Raw genomic sequence first — 21481 nt, 5'->3', positions numbered from 1 at the left:
AAGTTGGGTGCCTTTGGGCAGAGGCTTCGGGCCAGGAAGAGGCATGCCTGCAAGCACGCCTGGGAAGAGGCTGGCTTGATGGAAGAGCTGTCAAATGTTCATGACATTAGAACAGGCAAAGATTCAAAGGACGCACCAGCTCCTGGCTATTCTTCCCTGGTGGCAGTGGGATTCTCTCTTTTCCAGTCTCTGGGGTGGCTCATTTCAAACCCTGTGGGATTGCAAAACTGACTAATCCCCTTGATGGGTTACAATTACCGTATCTGCACATTCCCACCCAATCACTTGAGTGGAAGTTACAAGACCATGGCTAGAAAGCCCACACAAAAGGGATCAACGGCACTGAGTTAGTCTTTGTAATTGTAGCTCTTCAGGAGTGTGAAGTAGTATCTTATTGTGGTTTTTATCATTTCATGCATGTTTTTGCTATTTTAGTTTCATAATGATGTGTTTTCTAAACAGATTTTTTAAAACTTTTATAGAGTTTATAAGGCTTTTTTTTTTTCCTTGTTCATGCTTTTGAATCTTTGCCTATGCTAATGTCATAAATGTTTTTTCCTTTGCTTTCTTTTTGAAGTTATATAGTTTCAGCTTAGTCTAGTTTAGTTTACTTTTAGGTTTATGATCCATTTTGAGTTAGTTTTTGTATAAGGTAAAGGTCAGAGTTTTATTTCATTCCATATGGATTCCAGTTGTTCCAGCACCATATTGTTGAAAATATTTTCTTCCTACATTGAGTTACCGTGGCACATTTAGTGAAAATCAACTGACCAGGTATTTGTAGGTCCATTTCTGGATTCTTTATTCTGTTCTTTATATGTTTATCCTTAGGCTATTACTGAACTGTCTTGATTGCTGTAGCTTAATAAAAATGTCTCTTTAACTTATATAACCTACTATCAAATGATAATTAATACTTCTTATATAATGTAAGACCTTTACAACAGTATTTTCTCATTGTCTCACAATTTTTTTTCCCATCTGAGCTTTACTTTAAATACATTTTATTGCTGTTTCTTCAAGTTTACTAATCTGTTTTGTTTTTGTTTTCCTGCAGTGTATAAACTACTGTTTGTCCCATCCACTGACATTTTCATTTCAAATATTATAAATTTTTTTTATCTTTGGAAGTTCTATTTTGTTCATTATGAAATCTTCCATTTCTTCTTTACTGTATTCATGTTTTCATTTACACCCTTGAATATGGAGCATATTTATAATAGCCCTGGGTTAGCTCTGAGAATCATTTGTCTTACAACTACCTGGTATATTTCTTTCCTTAGAATTTCTTGCCTGGTCTTAAGAAGTTTTACCCTTCTCATGCACAGATTTTTGTTTAGCTAAGTACTCAAGCGGATCCTTATGCAGATTATTGGACCTCTTTCTCTGTGTAGCTCCTTCCTCTCTGGAACTCTGCCCCACAAATTCTAGCCACCTTATCCTCCTTGCACTTTTATCTGTGTCTCCTCAAGTCAACAAGATTACATGGTTCTGTTTGAGTTCTTCTTCCTGTACTGTAGTGATAAATTACTTTCTGGCAGAGAGCCTCGGTGATGGTAGGGCTTGCCTTGTTTGTTTCCTTTTTCTCAGGGATCACAGTCATGTACTACCACCTGTGTCTGAAAATAGTCCCTTTCTATATCTCGTAATGTGTTCTAGTTGTTTACAGTAGTAGGACCATTCTGGACCTGTTTACTGCTTCATCCCAGAAGCGGAAGTTGAATCATTCTAGAATGGCTTTTAATGCTAACACCTTTTTAAAGTTCTGAAGCTTTCAAGTATTATTTTTTCCTAGTACTTGATTTACTTTTTTTTCAGTATTTTATAAATGAGCATGTGTCCACTTTAGGAACTGTTATTTAGTTCACAATTTAAAGAGCTCAGTACACATTTTAAATCAAAAACTGACCAGAAGAAAATGATTTATATACCTAATGTGTTTAACAGATCATGAAAATTGATTTTTTGAGAATGAAAAAATTATCTCCATATTATGGGGCAGTCATTTTAAATATAAAATTATTACTTAATATTTAATTAGAAATGTGAAGGACTGCATAGCAGTGGGTGAGGACTAAAGTGAACTGTTTGGTCTAGTGTTTTAAATATAAATTCTGTCATTTTAAAGTACAAAATTTTATAGTATGTTCGGCATACTCTGTATCAGAAATTGCCAACCTTTGTCTGTAGGGGGCCAGATAATGTATATTTTAGGATTTGCAGATTAGTGTTTTCCTCCCTAGTCCGCAGTGTGGAGACTGTGGAGCCTCTTTTCTTCATTACCATTGCTTCCATAATTCTGTGTTTCACATAACCCTGTTAGCCAGTTAGAACACAAAATATATTTCGACTGATGTGGCTTAGTGTACTGATCAGCCCTCTCTTAGAATGATCAATTTTTTTTTTCTAATGTCTCATCTGAAGCAGCATTAATATATATAACCTATGATTTCACTTGGTGCTATGTCCGTGTAGTTAATTCAAGCCACATTTCAGAAGATGATTATGGAATTCATATTCCTTCCTCTTTTCCCTCCTCCTTCTAGTATATAATTGAAGTTGTTCTGTAGCAATAACCAAAGTCAAGTGCCATGGAAGTTTTAGAAGAGAGTACTTAGGTTGAGATGGTGGATGCTGCTGTACCATACATGAGTGAGTAGTAATATTGCTGCGTATAGTCAATCGACTCGACGGCAACGGGTTTGGTTTGGTTTGGTTTAGTCATGCACTCAGGGAATCCTTTTCCTGCCTGCATATCTTCATGATGTTTTCTCAACACGTTGGAACACTGACCAGGGAAAAAGAAATAGGCAACTGAACTTCTTTTTACATGTGGATAGAGTAAAACCTTTGTTTTCAAATATAAAACAGAAAGATTGACCCTAACAGAAATTATGGAGTAATGAAAAGTCAGCACCCAAAGACAATTTGCATAGTTAGTAAAAAAAAAAAAAATTAAGACTTTTTAAACAATTTGTTATTTTATGGTTGTCATTGCATAAGAATTATTAAAAAAAAAAAAAAAAACCCAATCGAGTAGATTCCAACTCATAGCGACCCTATAGGACAGAGTAGAACTGCCCCATAGAGTTTCCAAGGAGTGCCTGGCAGATTTGAACTGCATAAATAGGTTTAAAATCAGGCTAATTCCAGATTAGGGGTGGTGGTGGTAATCAAGAGATTTTTTTCTTATAAATTACTGTTTTATTGTTTTCAAAATTTAGAAATAGAGCCACATTAACAACCCGCCATACTCTTCTTTTCTTTGTGACATGAACGGTTGTAGAGTACGGCTTCTATTTTCCTCCTTCCTTTATAATCCTAATTATTGTTGTTTGTTTGTAATATGTCAACATTTTTTCAATATATTCCATGGAATGTTAATAAGTACTGTCGGATAAGGATTCAGGGGTCATAGGTCTAGGAAATGCCAGATTAAATGAAGTTAAACAAGTAATCATGTATCTGCCCGCTTCTTGACATCTGCGGTGCTTATCACCCTTGTTCAAGCCTCTATTTTCTCTCGCCTGGGCTACTGAATAGTTTGTTATTTGGTTTCTCTGCTTCCTGTTTTGATCCTCCCACTCAATCCATTCTTTATACAGTAGCCAAGGTGATCTTCTAAAAAACTGAAACAATGTTACTCCTTTGCTTAAAATGTTCCATTACATAGACAGTATCTGCATTGTTCACTGTTATACCCACAGCACCACATGGTGTTATACATGGTATTTACTCTAGTATAAATATTTGTTGAATGAATAAAAAAAAAATTCATCAAATAAAATCCAGATACTTTGTAATGGCCTACAAAGACCCACATGTTCTAGTCAGTTTCTCTCTCTCTTACCTTATCTCCCTGAAATAAGCTTCCAGCTACCATTTTCCATGAACATTGTAAGCTCATTCCTACCTTACACCCTACTCTGGAACACTCTTCACCTATGACTTTCCTAGTCTGGCTTATTACATTCAGTTTCAACTTGAGTATCACCTCCTCGGAGTACCTACCTCTGAGGCACTATCTAAAATGGTGCTTCTACCTTCCCAGTTTCTCTTTAACACCCAGTTTTATTTTCGTCAGAGCATGTATCACTGTCTGAAATTAGTTTATTTACCTATTTGTCTGTCTTTCTGCACTAGAATGTAAATTCTATGAGATTAGAAATCTTGCCTCCGTTTTTACGTTTCTGGCTCAAGTACTTTGAACACTATCTTTCACATAGTAAGCCCCAAGTATATAATGTATATGAAGGGGGAAGGACGAATAAATGAAATCATGTCTACTGCATGGTTTGTAGAAATATTTGCTATGCTAACGTGTGAATTGCCAAGAAAGGATATAACTGGTAATGTTACCCAGACTTCCTTCACCACAGAACTACTTTTCTCCAACCGTTTAGCCATAGTAGAGTTTCACAGAAGACATTTTAGAAATGTTATAGGGTCTATGGATACATTTAAATTGTTAAAAAAATAATTCCAAACTTATAAACGAGTATAAGAATAGTATAGATTTTTTTTTCTTGAACCCTTTGAGAATAAATTACTGACATTATACCCCATCACCTCTGAATACTTGAGTATAATTCCTAGAAACAGAGACATTTTCTCCGACACAACCCAGATACGCTAATCAAGAACAGGAATGCAACATTGACATGTTACTACTGTCTAAGCCACAGCCCCATTCAAGTTTTTGTCAGTTTTTCTAGAATTTAATGGTAGAAATCCCAGAAAGGAAGAAAGCACAGAGAAGGAAACCTCAATATCAACATACATATTCCTATAAAATCTTTGGCTGACCTCTTAGGTTCACATACATAGGGAGACTCCATAAAACCCAATGGAAAGCAACAGCTAGAATGGGAAGTTGTTGAGCAGATATTTCTGATTAAGTTTGGAGTTTGAGTCCTACCAAGTTAGAGGATTTTTAAAACACATCAGAGTTTCCATTGAAACCTCAGAAGGTACTATGTCCAAGGACTAAGGGATTTGTTCTAGGACTAAGGGCAAGGCTGAAACATATCCTCCCTGACATATCCTTAAACCAAGGGTCTGCAAGTTCAAGATGATTAGCCATTATTTTAACTGCTTAATAGAAGAAAAATCAACACTCTTCAAAGGAAGATAACAAAATTCAGAGTTTCTGCAGTATATTATTTCTGCTGCCCTGTATACAATAAAAAGAATATTAAATGTGAAAAAACAGGAAAAAAAAAGGACCCGTAATTAAAAGAAAAAGGAGTTAGTTGAGATGTTAGAATTAGCAGACAGGAACTTTAAATCAGCTATTGTAAATATGACCAAGAACTTAAAGGAAAAGGGAATCATAATGAGTGAAAATATAGGTTATCTCAGCAACTTAGAACTAGAAACTAAATGGAATTGTAGAACTGGAGAGAGTAATGCCTGAAAAGGAAATTTTACTGGATGGACTTAACAACAGATGGGAGATTGCAGAAGACTATGTCAGTGAACCTGATAACAGAAGTTATCCTGCCTGAAGAACAAAGAGGAAAAAATATTGCAAGGAGAAGGATTCTACTAGAAGATTGCAAAGAAGATTTCTCTTTGGTCTTAGAGAGAGAGAGAGAGAGAAATAAAAAATAAAGAGAGAGAGAGAACAGATCTTCAAAGATCTGTGGGGATACCAAGCAGCCAAACTTATGCATATTAGAATGCCAGAAGGAAAAGAGAGAGAATGTGACAGAAAAAAAAAATTTTTGAATAAATACTGGCTGGAAAGTTTTTAAATTTGGCTAAAAACGAACTTACAGAACCAGGAAGCTCAGTGAACCTCAAATAGAATAAATACAAAGAAAACCACGTCTAGACATATAATAGCCGTACTGCTGAAAAAAAAAAAAAAAAAACCAGCTAGAAAACAAGAGTAACAGTAATATTAATGACAGCTGACTTCTCATCATAATAATGGAAGAAGACAATAAAACGACGTCTTTAAAGAGCCAAAAGAAAAAACCTTCAGCCCAGAACTCATATCCAATGGAAACATCATTCAAAAATGAAACTAAAATAAAGCAATTTCACATGAACAAAAACTTAGATAATTCATTGTTGGTATTCTTTCTGTATAAAAAAATATGTTGAAGGAGAGTTTTTAGGCTGAAGGGCAATGATATTAGATGAAAACTTGGTTCTACAGGGAGAAATTAAACCACCACGAGCGATAAATATGTGAAAGATTTATCTTTTTTTCCTTGTGTAGCTTTCCTTGAAAGCAAAAGTTACTTAAATAAGGGGTTGTGTAATGTATATAGAGATATAATGTATGACAAAACTAGCAAAAAAGGACAGTGGAGTTAATGCAGTTATACTATTGCAAGACTCATATGCTTTGCATGAAGTTAAATATTTAAGTAGACTGTATAAAGTTGCATGTTGTAATCCTTAGAGTACAGCACCTCTCCCCCAATATAAAGAGGTATAGAGCAACTAAAATAAAACATTTAAAATATTTGATTAACTGAAATTTAAGGCAGGAAAAGGTAGAACAGTAACAACACATAACAAAAAGCAGCAGAGAACACTAGAAATAGAAAACAAACACCAAAATGGTGGTTTTGAATGCAGTCATTTCAACAATTGCATTAAAGATAAATGGACAAAACTTTCTAGAGTCAAAGATTTTCATACTGAATAAAAATACAAGACCCAGCTATATCCTGTCTGCATGTCACACATTTAAAATGTGAAGATTTAACTAAACACAGTTCATGTCTCTTCATCTCTTACATTGTTGGGTAAGCTTTCAGTGTCTATGCTATGATTAGAGCAGCTACAAGTTCAAGAATAAAATATATAGAAAAACTAATATTTTGGTCTTACAGGAAGGAACAGGAGGGGAGTTTATTCGAAGATAATAGAATACTACTACGTAAGGAGAGGAAGGAAATCTGGGCTCTCATTTCGGTTTTTCCATTAGCTCAACACCTACACTTGGGAGATCACTTCTCTGTTTATCACTATGTGCTTTTCTGAGTTACCAGTAATTCTACATTCATATGTTAAATTTTATTTCATTTTTAAATTTCAAAATAAACTGGGCTTAAATTACACTTTTGTTCTCTGAAGACTAAGTAAATTTGCCGTTGACTGTATGTATGATCTTGGGCATCTTCATTTCTTCATCTGTTTACTGGTGACAGCTATATATTCTTGACAGTGGTTCTCCTGCACACCGCTTAACGTTGTTATGTACCACACGAGGTGATGGATATGTAGTTCAAAGCGCTGTAAGATTGGGTATTGTTTTTATTATGAATAACCTGACACCGTTGGAGTGAGATTTTGTTTGATGGTACACTTACAAAAACCTTCTTTTTAAAATGTTTTTCTCTAAACTTAAAATTTATTGAAAGGTTTGTTTCTATAATACGTAAGCATAATCTAGGAATTACTGAGAAGAAAGCACATTTATCTTTCATTTTCTACTTAACTCTTCCACTTATTTTCCCGGTCTATGATGTTACAGAAAAAACGAATTAGAAATTGGGACAGTTTTGAACATATAAAAATAATGGGTCAGAAATATATGGGAATTTATTAATTTAATTTTGGGTGATATTTTAAAAACCAAGTTATGAATATATTTCATACTTGAGTGTAAAGTTGGCTGGGAAAATTTTTGCATTTGAAGATATCTACTTTTTTTTTTTTTATTGTATTTTCATTCTTCAAATTGCTTTCCAGAAAGTTGGTAGAGAATAACTTATCTCCCCACATTCTTTTTTTTTTTTAATTAATTTTTATTAAGCTTCAAGTGAACATTTACCATTCCAATCAGTCTGTCACATGTAAGTTTACATACATCTTACTCCCTTCTCCCACTTGCTCTCCCCCTATTGAGTCAGCCCTTTCAGTCTCTCGTTTCGTGCAAATTTTGCCATCTTCCCTCTTTCTCTATCTTCCCGTTCCGCCTCCAGTCAAGAGTTGCCAACACACTCTCCAGTGTCCACCTGATTTAATTAGCTCACTCTTCATCAGCATCTCTCTCCCCGCCCCGCTGACCAGTCCTTTTCATGCCTGATGAGTTGTCTTCGGGGATGGCTCCTGTCCTGTGCCATCAGAAGGTCTGGGGAGCATTGTCTCTGGGATTCCTCTAGTCGCAGTCATACCATTAAGTATGGTCTTTTTGTGAGAATTTGGGGTCTGTATCCCATTGGTCTCCTGCTCCCTCAGGAGTTGTCTGTTGTACTCCCTGACAGGGCAGACATCGATTGTGGCCAGGCACCAACTAGTTCTTCTGGTCTCAGGATAATGTAGGTCTCTGGTTCATGTGGCCCTTTCTGTCTCTTGGGTTCTTAGTTGTCGTGTGACCTTGGTGTTCTTCCTTTGCCTTTGCTCCAGGTGGGTTGAGACCAATTGATGTATCTTAGATGGCCGCTTGTTGGCATTTAAGACCCCAGATGCCACATTTCAAAGTGGGATGCAGAATGTTTTCATAATAGAATTGTTTTGCCCATTGACTTAGAAATCCCCTCAAACCATGTTCCCCAGACCCCAGCCCCTGCTCCGCTGACCTTTGAAGCTTTCATTTTATCCCGGAAACCTCTTTACTTTTAATCCAGTCCAATTAGACTGACCTTCCTTGTATTGAGTGTTGTCTTTCCCTTCACCCAGAGCAGTTCTTATCTACTGATTGATCAATAAAAAGCCCTCTCCCTCCCTCCCTCCCTCCCCACTTTGTAGCCACAAAAGTATGTGTTCTTCTCCGTTTTTTCTATTTCTCAAGATCTTATAATAGAGGTCTTATACAATATTTGTCCTTTTGCCTCTGACTTATTTCGCTCAGCATAATGCCTTCCAGGTTCCTCCATGTTATGAAATGTTTCAGAGATTCGTCACTGTTCTTTATCGATGCATAGTATTCCATTGTGTGAATATACCACAATTTATTTACCCATTCATCCGTTGACGGACATCTTGGTTGCTTCCAGCTTTTTGCTATTGTAAACAGAGCTGCAATAAACATGGGTGTGCATATATCTGTTTGTGTGAAGGCTCTTGTATCTCTAGGGTATATTCCGAGGAGTGGGATTTCTGGGTTGTATGGTAGTTCTATTTCTAACTGTTTAAGATAATGCCAGATAGATTTCCAAAGTGGTTGTACCATTTTACAATCCCACCAGCAGTGTATGAGAGTTCCAATCTCTCCGCAGCCTCTCCAACATTTATTATTTTGTGTTTTTTGGATTAATGCCAGCCTTGTTGGAGTGAGATGGAATCTCATTGTAGTTTTAATTTGCATTTCTCTAATGGCTAATGATCGGGAGCATTTTCTCATGTGTCTGTTGGCTGCCTGAATATTGAAGATATCTACTTTTATATTTTACAAAGGCACTACCAAAGTTAAGGAACCCTGGTGGTGCCATGGTTAAAACTCTCGGCTGCTAATCAAAAAGGTTCGTGGTTCAAACCCACCAGCTGCTCCAAGGGAGAAAGATGTGGCAATCTGCTTGTGTAAAGATTTACAGCCCTGGAAACCCTGTGGGGTCACTATGAGTCAGAATTAACTTGACGGTAGTGGTTTTGGGGTTTTGGGTACCGAAGTTGGGCATTGAGATTTTTAGAATTGTATTTTTATAAAGGTGAAAAAATAGTTTGGTGTTTTCACATTTAATTAATACTCATATACTTTTAGCAAAACAAAAATGTCTACAAGGGCAATCAAAGGAAGTCTTAGAATGTCGCTAGTGCATCAGTGCTATTTTAATTCTTTTAGGTGGCGTGTTTCTTAGGTGTGACACAGGGAGTTGTTGAGTATGTGTGGTGCTATCCATATCTCCACCTAAGTAAGGAAGTTATTACTTAAATGAATTAGACTAGATATGACTGTTGAGTGAGGGTGACATTAGGAATATCCAAAAGGAAAGAAAAATGTCCAGTGTATACGAAACTAGTTTGCTCTTCAAAATAGCTGCTATTTCCTTTTTTTCTTTTGCAGAAACATTACTATCTTGAGAAAATAAGTTAAGGAATGAGAGGTAAGGAAGAAAGGACATTCATCTTGGAAAGACTCAAAGCACTTTGCAATTTTAACGGAATGTAATGCTACCTGCTAAAACCACCTTTGTCACCAGAATGGATCAAGTGCTTCAAATTTAAACGGTAACCAGAATTCTCCTATTATCTTACTTTTCCACCAAGAATTTTAGATGACTTAAAAGGTTTTTTTTTCTTAAGTGTAGATAAAGCTGACAGTTTTAGAACGTATAGTCAGGCTTTTATTTTGGTCCTTAATGTTTGACCCTAAAATTGGTTAAAAGAATAGTTTGGATTTTTTTCCAGTTATAAACCTCTCAACCTAGAAACAAATAAGCTTATCTGAATAAGAATATGACATAGTAATGTTTACGGGACTATCCTTCACCAGATGTTTTTTCCTTTCATAGAAATAATCCAAGCAACGTCAGTGCAGAGGTTTTTTTTTTTTTTTGATATTATTTTCTGAATTTTTTTTTTCATTTTTCTTACCTGATATCTAATCTCGATCTTTCTCTATTCATATCTGACATATATATATATATTTTTTTTGTCTTTGTCTAATCTTTATTTTCTCCTTTGCCTCTCCTTCTCTCTGCTTTTTTCCTGATCATCTTGCAGGAATAGAGAGTTATAAAATGCACAATGATCCAGAATAGAAAAGGAGAGAGAAATCTGAAGAAATTGTAAAATGTTTCTATTTGTGAAATCGCAAGGACTGGAGCCCTGATGGCACAGTGGTTAAGAGCTCGGCTGCTAATCAAAAAGTCAGCAGTTTGAATCCAGCAGCTGCTCCTTGGAAACCCTATGGGGCAGTTCTACTCTGTCCTATAGGATCACTATGAGTCAGAATTGACTTGACAGGAACAGAGTTTTGTTTTTTTAAGTTACATTTCAAAAAGTACAGTGGAAAATAGTTACAGTAAAACCTGTGAAAGCCAGAACCTGTATGAAGCAGAAACCTGTCAGAGAAGGAAAGCTCAAATATTTTCCACTAATAAACAGCAATAGAAAAGTGGTAAGACTGCACCCTGTCAAAGATGGAAAACTTGCCAGACCCGGAAAAACAAAGGCAGTCCTGTCGAATTCTGGCTCTCACAGGTTTCACTGTATATAAAGAAGTAAGATTCTTGTTGCATCTTCTTAAATCACCTTGATCTTAGGCCAAATTATTTCAATGCATATTTGGAAAGATTTAAATGTTTTCAAAATGTTTATGGCATCCTAACGAGCAATTAGAACTTCTATTCATTGGACCTTCATTAATTTGATTTTGAGGAATAATCAGTTGTTTCCTTGAATCGCTATGTCTTTACAGTGAATGAGTGCAGTTGACTGAAACGAGGATTTTGCTGTAAGTGCACATGTGAAAAATCAACCAAATACAGTATCATGTACTGGTCCTAATGAGTCCAAGAAATACAGGATCTATTTTAAAGAAATGATTCAAGTTGATGAATGTAACCTAGAATAAATAATATAGCAAAGGATGAATGCTGTAATTACTCTTCCCTGTGCTAACATTAGCCTTGATATAAATACCTTGTTAACGGGGAGGGGAGGCTGTTTTGTGTTGTATTGTTTTTTAGTTCTCCAATTATGGGTTAAACCTCTTCTATGGCATAACTAGGACTTTCCCACTTTCTTGTTACTACCAGACATGTAACATAAAAGCATTCAGCTCTTTTAAAATGTCCAGGAAATTCTATCTAGTCCTCATTCATTTAAAAAAAAAGAGTCAAAGAAAGCAATTTTGAAACACAGCAGAAATTAAAGTGCTGAATGTTCACTTATGCAGGTGTTGTAATGTATAGGAAGCCACCAAATTTCCCTTTGATGATCTGAGTTTTTTTTACCCGTTTAATTATATTTCCTTACCCACTTAATTATATGATCTTATAGAACCACAGTTTGATTCCAGAACCCAAAACAAACATTGTCAAAAGTTTTACTGTGATACTCGTACTCCTTACTAAACTCCTGATTCCATCTCTCAATTTAAATCCATCTCAAAGATTTTTGGTAGCCATAGACAGGATCATTGAAATCCGTAGATAGTATCATACTATTTTGCTAATCATTAATTTCAATCTTTTCTACTATGAAATTTGTTTTCAGGGTTAAATATTATCATGAAAAAAATTAGGCTAGAACTTGACCTCTACAAAACCAAAGAGCTCCATTAATTCCTCCACCCAGCACAATTTGGAAGTCATATAACTCACACCCAGGAGGTATACAGAATTAAAACCATCTGCCTTTACTAGCCTTTACTTATTTTTTGATTTTTCTGGCCCCATCCCAGCTGAGTGCCTCCAAAATCCCAAGTCTATAATGACCTTTTAAGAGAGGATGGAATCAGATTTTTAGTTGTGCAGTTCCCTTGGGACAGAAATTTTTGTTTTTAAGTTATCATGGCTACTTTGAAGAGGGTAGAATTTAAAAAAAGGGTAACGTTTTCACTGTATACTGTTAAAGTCCACTCAAACACCCATTTTTATGTCTCAGTTTATTTCAGTAGCTGAAAATTATGACCCTTGGGGGCTGCAAGATCACTCTGAACAATCTGGTATCTGTCTGAATGCTAAACTCATAAAGACCGATAGGCCTTATGTGCATCCTCAACAAACACGTTCACTTAGGGAAATTATCCTTATGAAGGAAAGCCTGTGTGTAATTTGCCCCGTCAAGAAAAAATGAAACCAGAAGTAGCTTACAAAAGTATGGCCAACTGATTTTTTTCGAAGGTACAAAGGCAATTCAATGGAGAATGGGTAATTCTTTCCACAAATGGTGCTGGATCAGTCAGATAGCCATCCATTACCACCACCGCCATTGCCACTGAGTCAATTCCTACTCATAGCAACCATGTAGTACAGAGAACTGCCCCATAGGGTTTCCAAGGCTGTAATCTTTACAGGAGTAGACTGTCACATCTTTCTTCCATGAAACAGCTGATGGGTTTTAATCACTGACTTTTTGATTAGCAGCTGAGCACTTAACCACTGCACCTTCAAGGCTGCTCTGAGTATGTATAGACAAAAAGAGAACATCAACCTAAGTCTCACACCTTATACAAACATTAACTCAAAATGGATTGTAGATGTAAATGTAAAACTATGAAACTTTTAGAACAAAATGTAGGAGAAAATCTTCAGGACCTAGGGCTTATGAAGAGTTCTTAGATACGACACAAAAACACAATCCAGAAAAAGAAATACGAAATCAATAAGTTGGACTTTGTCCAAATTAAAAACTTTTCCTCTGTGAAAGACCATGTTAAGAGTCAGATGAGAAGAGAAGCTACAGACTGAGAGAAGATATGCATGAGCAAACCAAATATCTATCAAAGGACTTGTATGTAGGATATATAAAGAACTCTCAAAACTGAACAGTTTTTTTTAAAAAAATCTAATTTAGAAATGAGCAAAAGACATGAAGAGACACTTCACAGATGAGGATATACATAAGGCAAATAAGCACATGAAAATGTGTTCAACATCATTTGCCACTAGTTAAGTGCAAATTAAGACCACAATGACTTATTACTACACACTTAATGGTTGTCATTGTGTGCTCTGGAGTCCATTCTGAATCACAGCACCCAGATAGGACAGAGTAGGGTTTCCGAGGCTATAATCTTTATGGGAGCAGATCACCAGGCCTTTTCTCCTGTGGAGTGGCTGGTGGATTCCAAGTGCTTAACCATTGCACCACCAGGGCCTCTCGTGCACTTAACTTAACTAGAAGAGCTAAAATAAGGGGGACAATACCAGATGCAAAGAAACTGAACCACTCATAAATTGCAGGTATATAAAATGGAATACCTACTCTGGAAAATAGTTTGGTAGTTTCTTTAAAAAACTGAACAACACACATCATAAAATCCAACAATCACATTTTTTGGTATTTATCCCAGAAAAATAAAACATCCACACAAAAACCTGCATGTGATTGTTCGCACCGATATTATCTGTACTAGCCCAAAACTGGACACAGCCAACTATTCTACAGTAAGTGAAAGGGTAAACAAATTGTTGACACATCCATACTGTGTGTACTTCAGAAAACAGAACCAATATTTAAGGGATTTATTTTAAGGTATTTGCTAATATATTTGTGGAAGCTAGTAAATCTGCAGTCTGTGGAACAAGCCGGCAGGCTAGAAATGCAAGCAGGAGTTGATGTTGCAGCCTTGAGTCCAGAATCTGTGGGGCAGGTAGGCAGACTGGAAACTAAAACAGGAATTTATGCTACAGTCTTCAGGCAGAATTTCATTTTCTTTGGGAAACCTCAGATTTTGCTCTTAATGCCTCCAACTAGTTGGATGAGGCCTGCCCACATTATCAATGGTAATCTCCTTTACCTAAAGTTAACTGATTGTAGATGTTAACCACGTCTATGAAATACTTTCACAGCAACACCTAGATTAATGTTTGATTAAATAACTGGTAGCCAAGTTGACGCATAAGACTATCACACCATGAAATACAGCTCAGCAATAGAAATGCAACACGGATAAATGCCACAACTTAGATGGATTTCAAAAGCGTTATGCTAAGTGGAGAAAAAAAAAAAAAGCCCATCTCAAAAGGTCACATACTGTATGATTCCGTTTATATAACGTATGTGAAATTTCAAAATTATAGAGATGGAGAACAGATTAGTAGTTGCCAGGGCTTCGGGAAAGTAGAAGAGAAAGTGGGTGATGTGACTAGAAAGAGGAGAGGCAGCGTGAGGGATGTTTTTATGATGGTAGAACAGTTCTGTATCTTGGTGATGGTTATACAGATCTATGCATGTGATAAAATGACACAGAGCTATATACACGCATTGTACCAATGTCAGTTTCCTAGTTTCGATAGTATTTTTATGTAAGGTATAACCAGTGGGGAAAACTTGTTGAAGGGTACATGGGCTCTCTCTGTACTATCTTTGCAACTTTCTGTGACTCTCTAATTATTTCAAAATAAAGTGTTACGACTATCACCACTACTCCTCTAAGTGAATAGGTGACAGTCTACCCCACAGACTTGGTGACCCAAAATCAGGTTCTACTCAAGAATAGTGAATGGACTCTTAGGGTTATATTTTTTGGTAACGACCAAACCAGCTGATAAGAGGACATAAGTGATCCAAAGCTGACAACAATCAAGACAGCGCAATCTAGTAGCCCATGTACGTATATTGAAAGAAAACAAAACAAGATAAGACTCAGTGAGCAAATATAAAATAAATCATTACAATATCTTATAGATGGCTCGGAGACAACAGTTGATATCAAACCACATAAAGAAGCAGACAGTGATTGCTTCTACAACTCCCCAAATTAATGAATCAGTCTTTCCCAAATGAAGATACAATCCTGGAATTGCAAGATGCAGAATATAAAAAACTAATTTACAGAATGCTTCAAGACATCAGGGATGACCTCAAAAATGAAATAAGGCATCTGCACACACACAGAAAAAGCCAAGGAACACACTGATAAAGCAGTTGAAGAAATAAAAAAGATTATTCAAGAACATAGTGGAAAAATTAATAAGCTACAAGAATCCATAGAGAGACAGCATTCAGATTTCCAAAAGATTAACAGTAAAATTACAGAATTAGACAACTCAATAGGAAGTCAGAGGAGCAGAATTGAGGAATTAGAATGCAGAGTGGGGGAGTTGGAGGATAAAGCAATTGACACCAATATAGCTGAAGAAAAATCAGATAAAAGAATTAAAAAAAAAAATGAAGAAACCCTAAGAATCATGTGGGACTCTATCAAGAAGAATAACTTGCATGTGGTTGGAGTTCCAGAACAAGGAGGGATAACAGAAAATACAGAGAGAACAGTTGAAGATCTGTTGGCAGAAAACTTCCCTGACATTATGAAAGATAAAAGGATATCTATCCAGGATGCTCATCGAGCCCCATATAAGATTGATCCAAAAAGAAAATCACCAAGACATATTATCATCAAACTTGCCAAAACCAAAGATAAAGAGAAAATTTTAAAAGCAGCCAGGGATAAAAGAAAGGTCTCCTACAAAGGAGAATCAGTAAGAATAAGTTCAGACTACTCAGCAGAAACCATGCATTCAAGAAGGCAATGGGATGACATATATAGAGCAGTGAAGGAGAAAAACTGCCAGCCAAGGATCATTTATCCAGCAAAACTCTCTCTCAAATATGAAGGCAAAATTAAAACATTTACAGATAAACACAAGCTTAGAGAATTTGCAAAAACCAAACCAAAGCTACAAGAAATACTAAAGGAAATTGGTCAGAAAATCAATAACATCAGATAACAGCACAAGACAAAGACACAGAACAGAACATCCTGATATCAACTCAAATAAGGAAATCACAAAAACAAATTAAGATTAATTTTAAAAAGAAAAAAGTGCTCAAAAGATGGAATCATTGAAGTCATTATGTAAAAGATCACAATAATAAAAAAGAGGGACTAAATGCACAAGGCATAGAACTGCCATATGGAGAGGGAAACAAGGCGATATAGGACTATACAAGTTAGGTTTTTACTTAGAAAAATAGGGACAAATATTATGGTAACCACAAAGAGGTCTAACAATTCCATAACTCAAAATAAAAACCAAGACAAACATAACGACTCAGCAAACATAAATTCGACTACTATAAAAATGAGGAACATACAATTTACAAAGAAAAATGTCTCAGCACAAAAAAAGTAAGTGGAAAAACGAAATTGTCAACAATACACACAAAAAGGCATCAAAATGACAGCACTAAACACATTCTTATCTATAATTATGCTGAATGTAAATGGACTAAATGCACCAATAAAGAGACAGAGAGTCTCAGACCGGACAAAGAAACACGATCCGTCTATATGCTGCCTACAAGAGACACACCTTAGACTTAGAGACACAAACAAACTAAAACTCAAAGGATGGAAAAAAAATATATGAAGCAAACAACAATCAAAAAAGAGCCGGAGTAGCAATATTAATTTCTGACAAAATAGACTTCAAAGTTAAATCCACCACAAAGGTTAAAGAAGGACACTACATAATGATTAAAGGGACTATTGACCAGGAAGATATAACCATATTAAATATTTATGCACCCAGTGACAGGGCTGCAAGATACATAAAACAAACTAACAAAACTGAAAAGTGAGATAGACACCTCCACAATTATAGTAGGAGACTTCAACACACCACTTTCGGAGAAGGATAGGACTTCCAGTAAGAAGCTCAATAGAGACACGGAAGACCTAATTGCTACAATCAATCAACTTGACCTCATAGACCTATACAGAACACTCCACCCAACAGCTGCAAAGTATACTTTTTTTTCTAGTGCACATGGAACGTTCTCTAGAATAGATCACATATTAGGTCATAAAACAAAACTTTGCAGAATCCAAAACATTGAAATATTACAAAGCATCTTCTCAGACCACAAGGCAATAAAACTAGAGATCAGTAACAGAAAAATCAGGGAAAAGAAATTAAATACTTGGAAACTGAATAATACCCTTCTCAAAAAAGGCTGGGTTATAGAATACATTAAGGAGGGAATAAAGCAATTCATAGAATGCAACGAGAATGAAAACACTTCCTATCAAAACCTCTGGGACACAGCAAAAGCAGTGCTCAGAGGTCAATTTATATCCATAAATGCACACATACAAAAAGAAGAGCCAAAATCAGAGAACTGTCCCTACAACTTGAACAAATAGAAAGCGAGAAACAAAAGAATCCATCAGGCACCAGAAGAGAACAAATAATAAAAATTAGAGCTGAACTAAATGAAATAGAGAACAGAAAAACAATTGAAAGATTTAACTAAGTCAAAAGCTGGTTCTTTGAAAAAAATTAATAAAATTGATAAAACATTGGCCAGACTGACTAAAGAAATACAGGAAAGGAAACAAATAACCCGAACAAGAGACGAGATGGGCCATATCACAACAGACCCAACTGAAATTAAAAGAGTCATATCAGATTATTACAAAAAAATTCTACTCTAACAAATTCGCAAACCTAGAAGAAATCGATGAATTCCTGGAAAAACACTACCTGCCTAAACTAACACAATCAGAAGTAGAACAACTAAATAGACCCATCACAAAAAAAGAGATTGATAAGGTAATCAAAAAACTCCCACCAAAAAAAAAAGCCATCGCCCAGATGGCTTCACTGCAGAGTTCTACCAAACTTTCAGAGAAGGGTTAACACCACTACTACTAAAGGTATTTCAAAGCATAGAAGATGACGGAATACTACCTAACTCATTCTATGTAGCCACCATATCCCTGATACCAAAACCAGGTAAAGACTCCACAAAAAAAGAAAATTACAGACCTATATCCCTCATGAACATAGATGCAAAAATCTTCAACAAAATTCTAGCCAATAGAATTCAACAACATATCAAAAAAATAATCCACCACGACCAAGTGGGGTTTATACCAGGTATGCAAGGTTGGTTTAATATTAGAACAACCATTAATTTAATCCACCGTATAAATAAAACAAAAGACAAAAACCACATGATCTTATCGATTGATGCAAAAAAGGCATTTGACAAAGTCCAACACCCGTTCATGATAAAAACTCTCAGCAAAATAGGAATTGAAGGAAAATTCCTCAACATAATAAAGGGCATCTATACAAAGCCAATAGCCAACATCATTCTAAATGGAGAGAGCCTGAAAGTATTTCCCTTGAGAACGGAAACCAGACAAGGATGCCCTTTATCACCGCTCTTATTCAACATTGTGCTAGAGGTCCTAGCCAGAGCAATTAGGCTAGACAAAGAAAGAAGGGGAATCCGGATTGGCAAGGAGGAAGTAAAATTATCTCTATTTGCAGATGACATGATCTTATACACAGAAAACCCTAAGGAATCCTCCAGAAAACTACTGGAACTAATACAAGAGTTTGGGAGAGTCTCAGGTTACAAGATAAACATACAAAAATCACTTGGATTCCTCTACATCAACAAAGAGAACATCGAAGAGGAAATCACCAAATCAATACCATTCACAGTAGCCCCCAAGAAGATAAAATACTTAGGAATAAATCTTAACAAAGATGTAAAAGACCTGTACAAAGAAACTACAAAGTACTAGTGCAAGAAACTAAAAGGGACCTACATAAGTGGAAAAACATACCTTGCTCATGGATAGGAAGACTTAACATAGTAAAAATGTCTATTCTACCAAAAGCCATCTATACATACAATGCACTTCCGATCCAAATTCCAATGGCATTTTTTAAAGTGATGGAGAAACAAATCGCCAACTTCATATGGAAGGGAAAGAAGCCCTGGATAAGTAAAGCATTACTGAAAAAGAAGAAGAAAGTGGGAGGCCTCACTCTACCTGATTTTAGAACATATTATACAGCCGCAGTAGTCAAAACAGCCTGGTACTGGTACAACAACAGGCACATAGACCAATGGAACAGAATTGAGAACCCAGATATAAATCCATCTACATATGAGCAGCTGATATTTGAGAAAGGGCCCAAAACAGTTAAATGAGGAAAAGACAGTCTTTTTAACAAATGGTGCTGGCATAACTGGATTTCCATTTTCACAAAAATGAAACAGGACCCATACCTCACACCATGCACAAAAACTAACTCCAAGTGGATCAAAGACCTAAACATAAAGACTAAAACGATAAAGATCATGGAAGAAAAAATTGGGACAACCCTAGGAGCCCTAATACAAGGTATAAACAGAATACAAAATATTACCAAAAATGATGAAGAGAAACCCGATAACTGGGAGCTCCTAAAAATCAAACACCTATGCTCATCTAAAGACTTCTCCAAAAGAGTAAAAAGACCACCTACAGACTGGGAAAGAATTTTCAGCTATGACATCTCCGACCAGTGCCTGATCTCTAAAATCTACATGATTCTGTCAAAACTCAACCACAAAAAGACAAACAACCCAATCAAGAAGTGGGCAAAGGATATGAACACACATTTCACTAAAGAAGATATTCAGGCAGCCAACAGATACATGAGAAAATGCTCTCGATCATTAGCCATTAGAGAAATGCAAATTAAAACTACAATGAGATTCCATGTCACACCAGCAAGGCTGGCAATAATCCAAAAAACACAAAGTAATAAATGTTGGAGAGGCTGCGGAGAGATTGGAACTCTCATACACTGCTGGTGGGAATGTAAAATGGTACAACCACTTTGGAAATCTATCTGGCGTTATCTTAAACAGTTAGAAATAGAACTACCATACAACCCAGAAATCCCACTCCTGGGAATATACCCTAGAGATACAAGAGCCTTCATACAAACAGATATATGCACACCCATGTTTATTGCAGCTCTGTTTACAATAGCAAAAAGTTGGAAGCAACCAAGGTGTCCATCAACGGATGAATGGGTAAATAAATTGTGGTATATTCACACAATGGAATACTACGCATCGATAAAGAACAGTGACGAATCTCTGAAACATTTCATAACATGGAGGAACCTGGAAGGCATTATGCTGAGCGAAATTAGTCAGAGGCAAAAGGACAAATATTGTATAAGACCACTATTATAAGATCTTGAGAAATAGTAAACCTGAGAAGAACACATACTTTTGTGGTTACGAGGGGGGGAGGGAGGGAGGGTGGAAGAGGGTTTTTTATTGATTAATCAGTAGATAAGAACTGCTTTAGGTGAAGGGAAAGACAACACTCAATACATGCAAGGTCAGCTTAATTGGACTGGACCAAAAGCAGAGAAGTTTCTGGGATAAAATGAATGCTTCAAAGGTCAGCGGAGCAAGCGCGGGGGTCTGGGGAACATGGTTTGCGGGGACTTCTAAGTCAATTGGCAGAATAATTCTATTATGAAATCATTCTGCATCCCACTTTGAAATGTGGTGTCTGGGGTCTTAAATGCTAACAAGCGGCCATCTAAGATGCATCAATTGGTCTCAACCCACCTGGAGCAAAGGAAAATGAAGAACACCAAGGCCACACGACAACTAAGAGCCCAAGAGACAGAAAGGGCCACATGAACCAGAGACCTACATCATCCTGAGACCAGAAGAACTAGTTGGTGCCCGGCCACAATCGATGACTGCCCTGACAGGGAGCACAGCAGAGGACCCCTGAGGGAGCAGGAGATCAGTGGGATACAGACCCCAAATTCTCATAAAAAGACCAAACTTAATGGTCTGACTGAGACTAGAGGAATCCTGGTGGCCATGCTCCCCAGACCTTCTGTTGGCACAGGACAGGAACCATCCCCAAAGACAACTCATCAGACATGAAAGGGACTGGTCAGTGGGTGGGAGAGAGACGCTGATGAAGAGTGAACTAATTATATCAGGTGGACACTTGAGATTGTGTTGGCAACTCTTGTCTGGAAGGGGGATGGGAGGATAGAGAGAGAGGGAAGCCGGCAAAATTGTCAAGAACGGAGAGACTGAAAGGGCTGGCTCAAGAGGGGGAGAGCAAGTGGGAGTA

At 36.6% G+C, this 21481-nt stretch overlaps 1 protein-coding gene across 12 annotated transcripts in view; it reads left to right on the top strand.

Moving 5' to 3' along the window:
- PEAK1 (pseudopodium enriched atypical kinase 1) overlaps positions 1-21481 on the top strand; it is a 270520-nt gene that overhangs the window by 140413 nt on the left and 108626 nt on the right. For all 12 annotated transcript variants that reach the window (XM_010593772.3, XM_064267232.1, XM_064267240.1 and 9 more), the window contains one exon: positions 9968-10131. The gene's annotated coding sequence lies outside the window, so the exon portion shown is untranslated. The remainder of the gene's footprint in view (positions 1-9967; positions 10132-21481) is intronic.

The sequence above is a fragment of the Loxodonta africana genome, chromosome 13, assembly GCF_030014295.1.
Source record: "Loxodonta africana isolate mLoxAfr1 chromosome 13, mLoxAfr1.hap2, whole genome shotgun sequence".
Lineage (NCBI taxonomy): Eukaryota > Metazoa > Chordata > Mammalia > Proboscidea > Elephantidae > Loxodonta > Loxodonta africana.
This window is presented reverse-complemented; position numbering and strand designations above follow the sequence as displayed.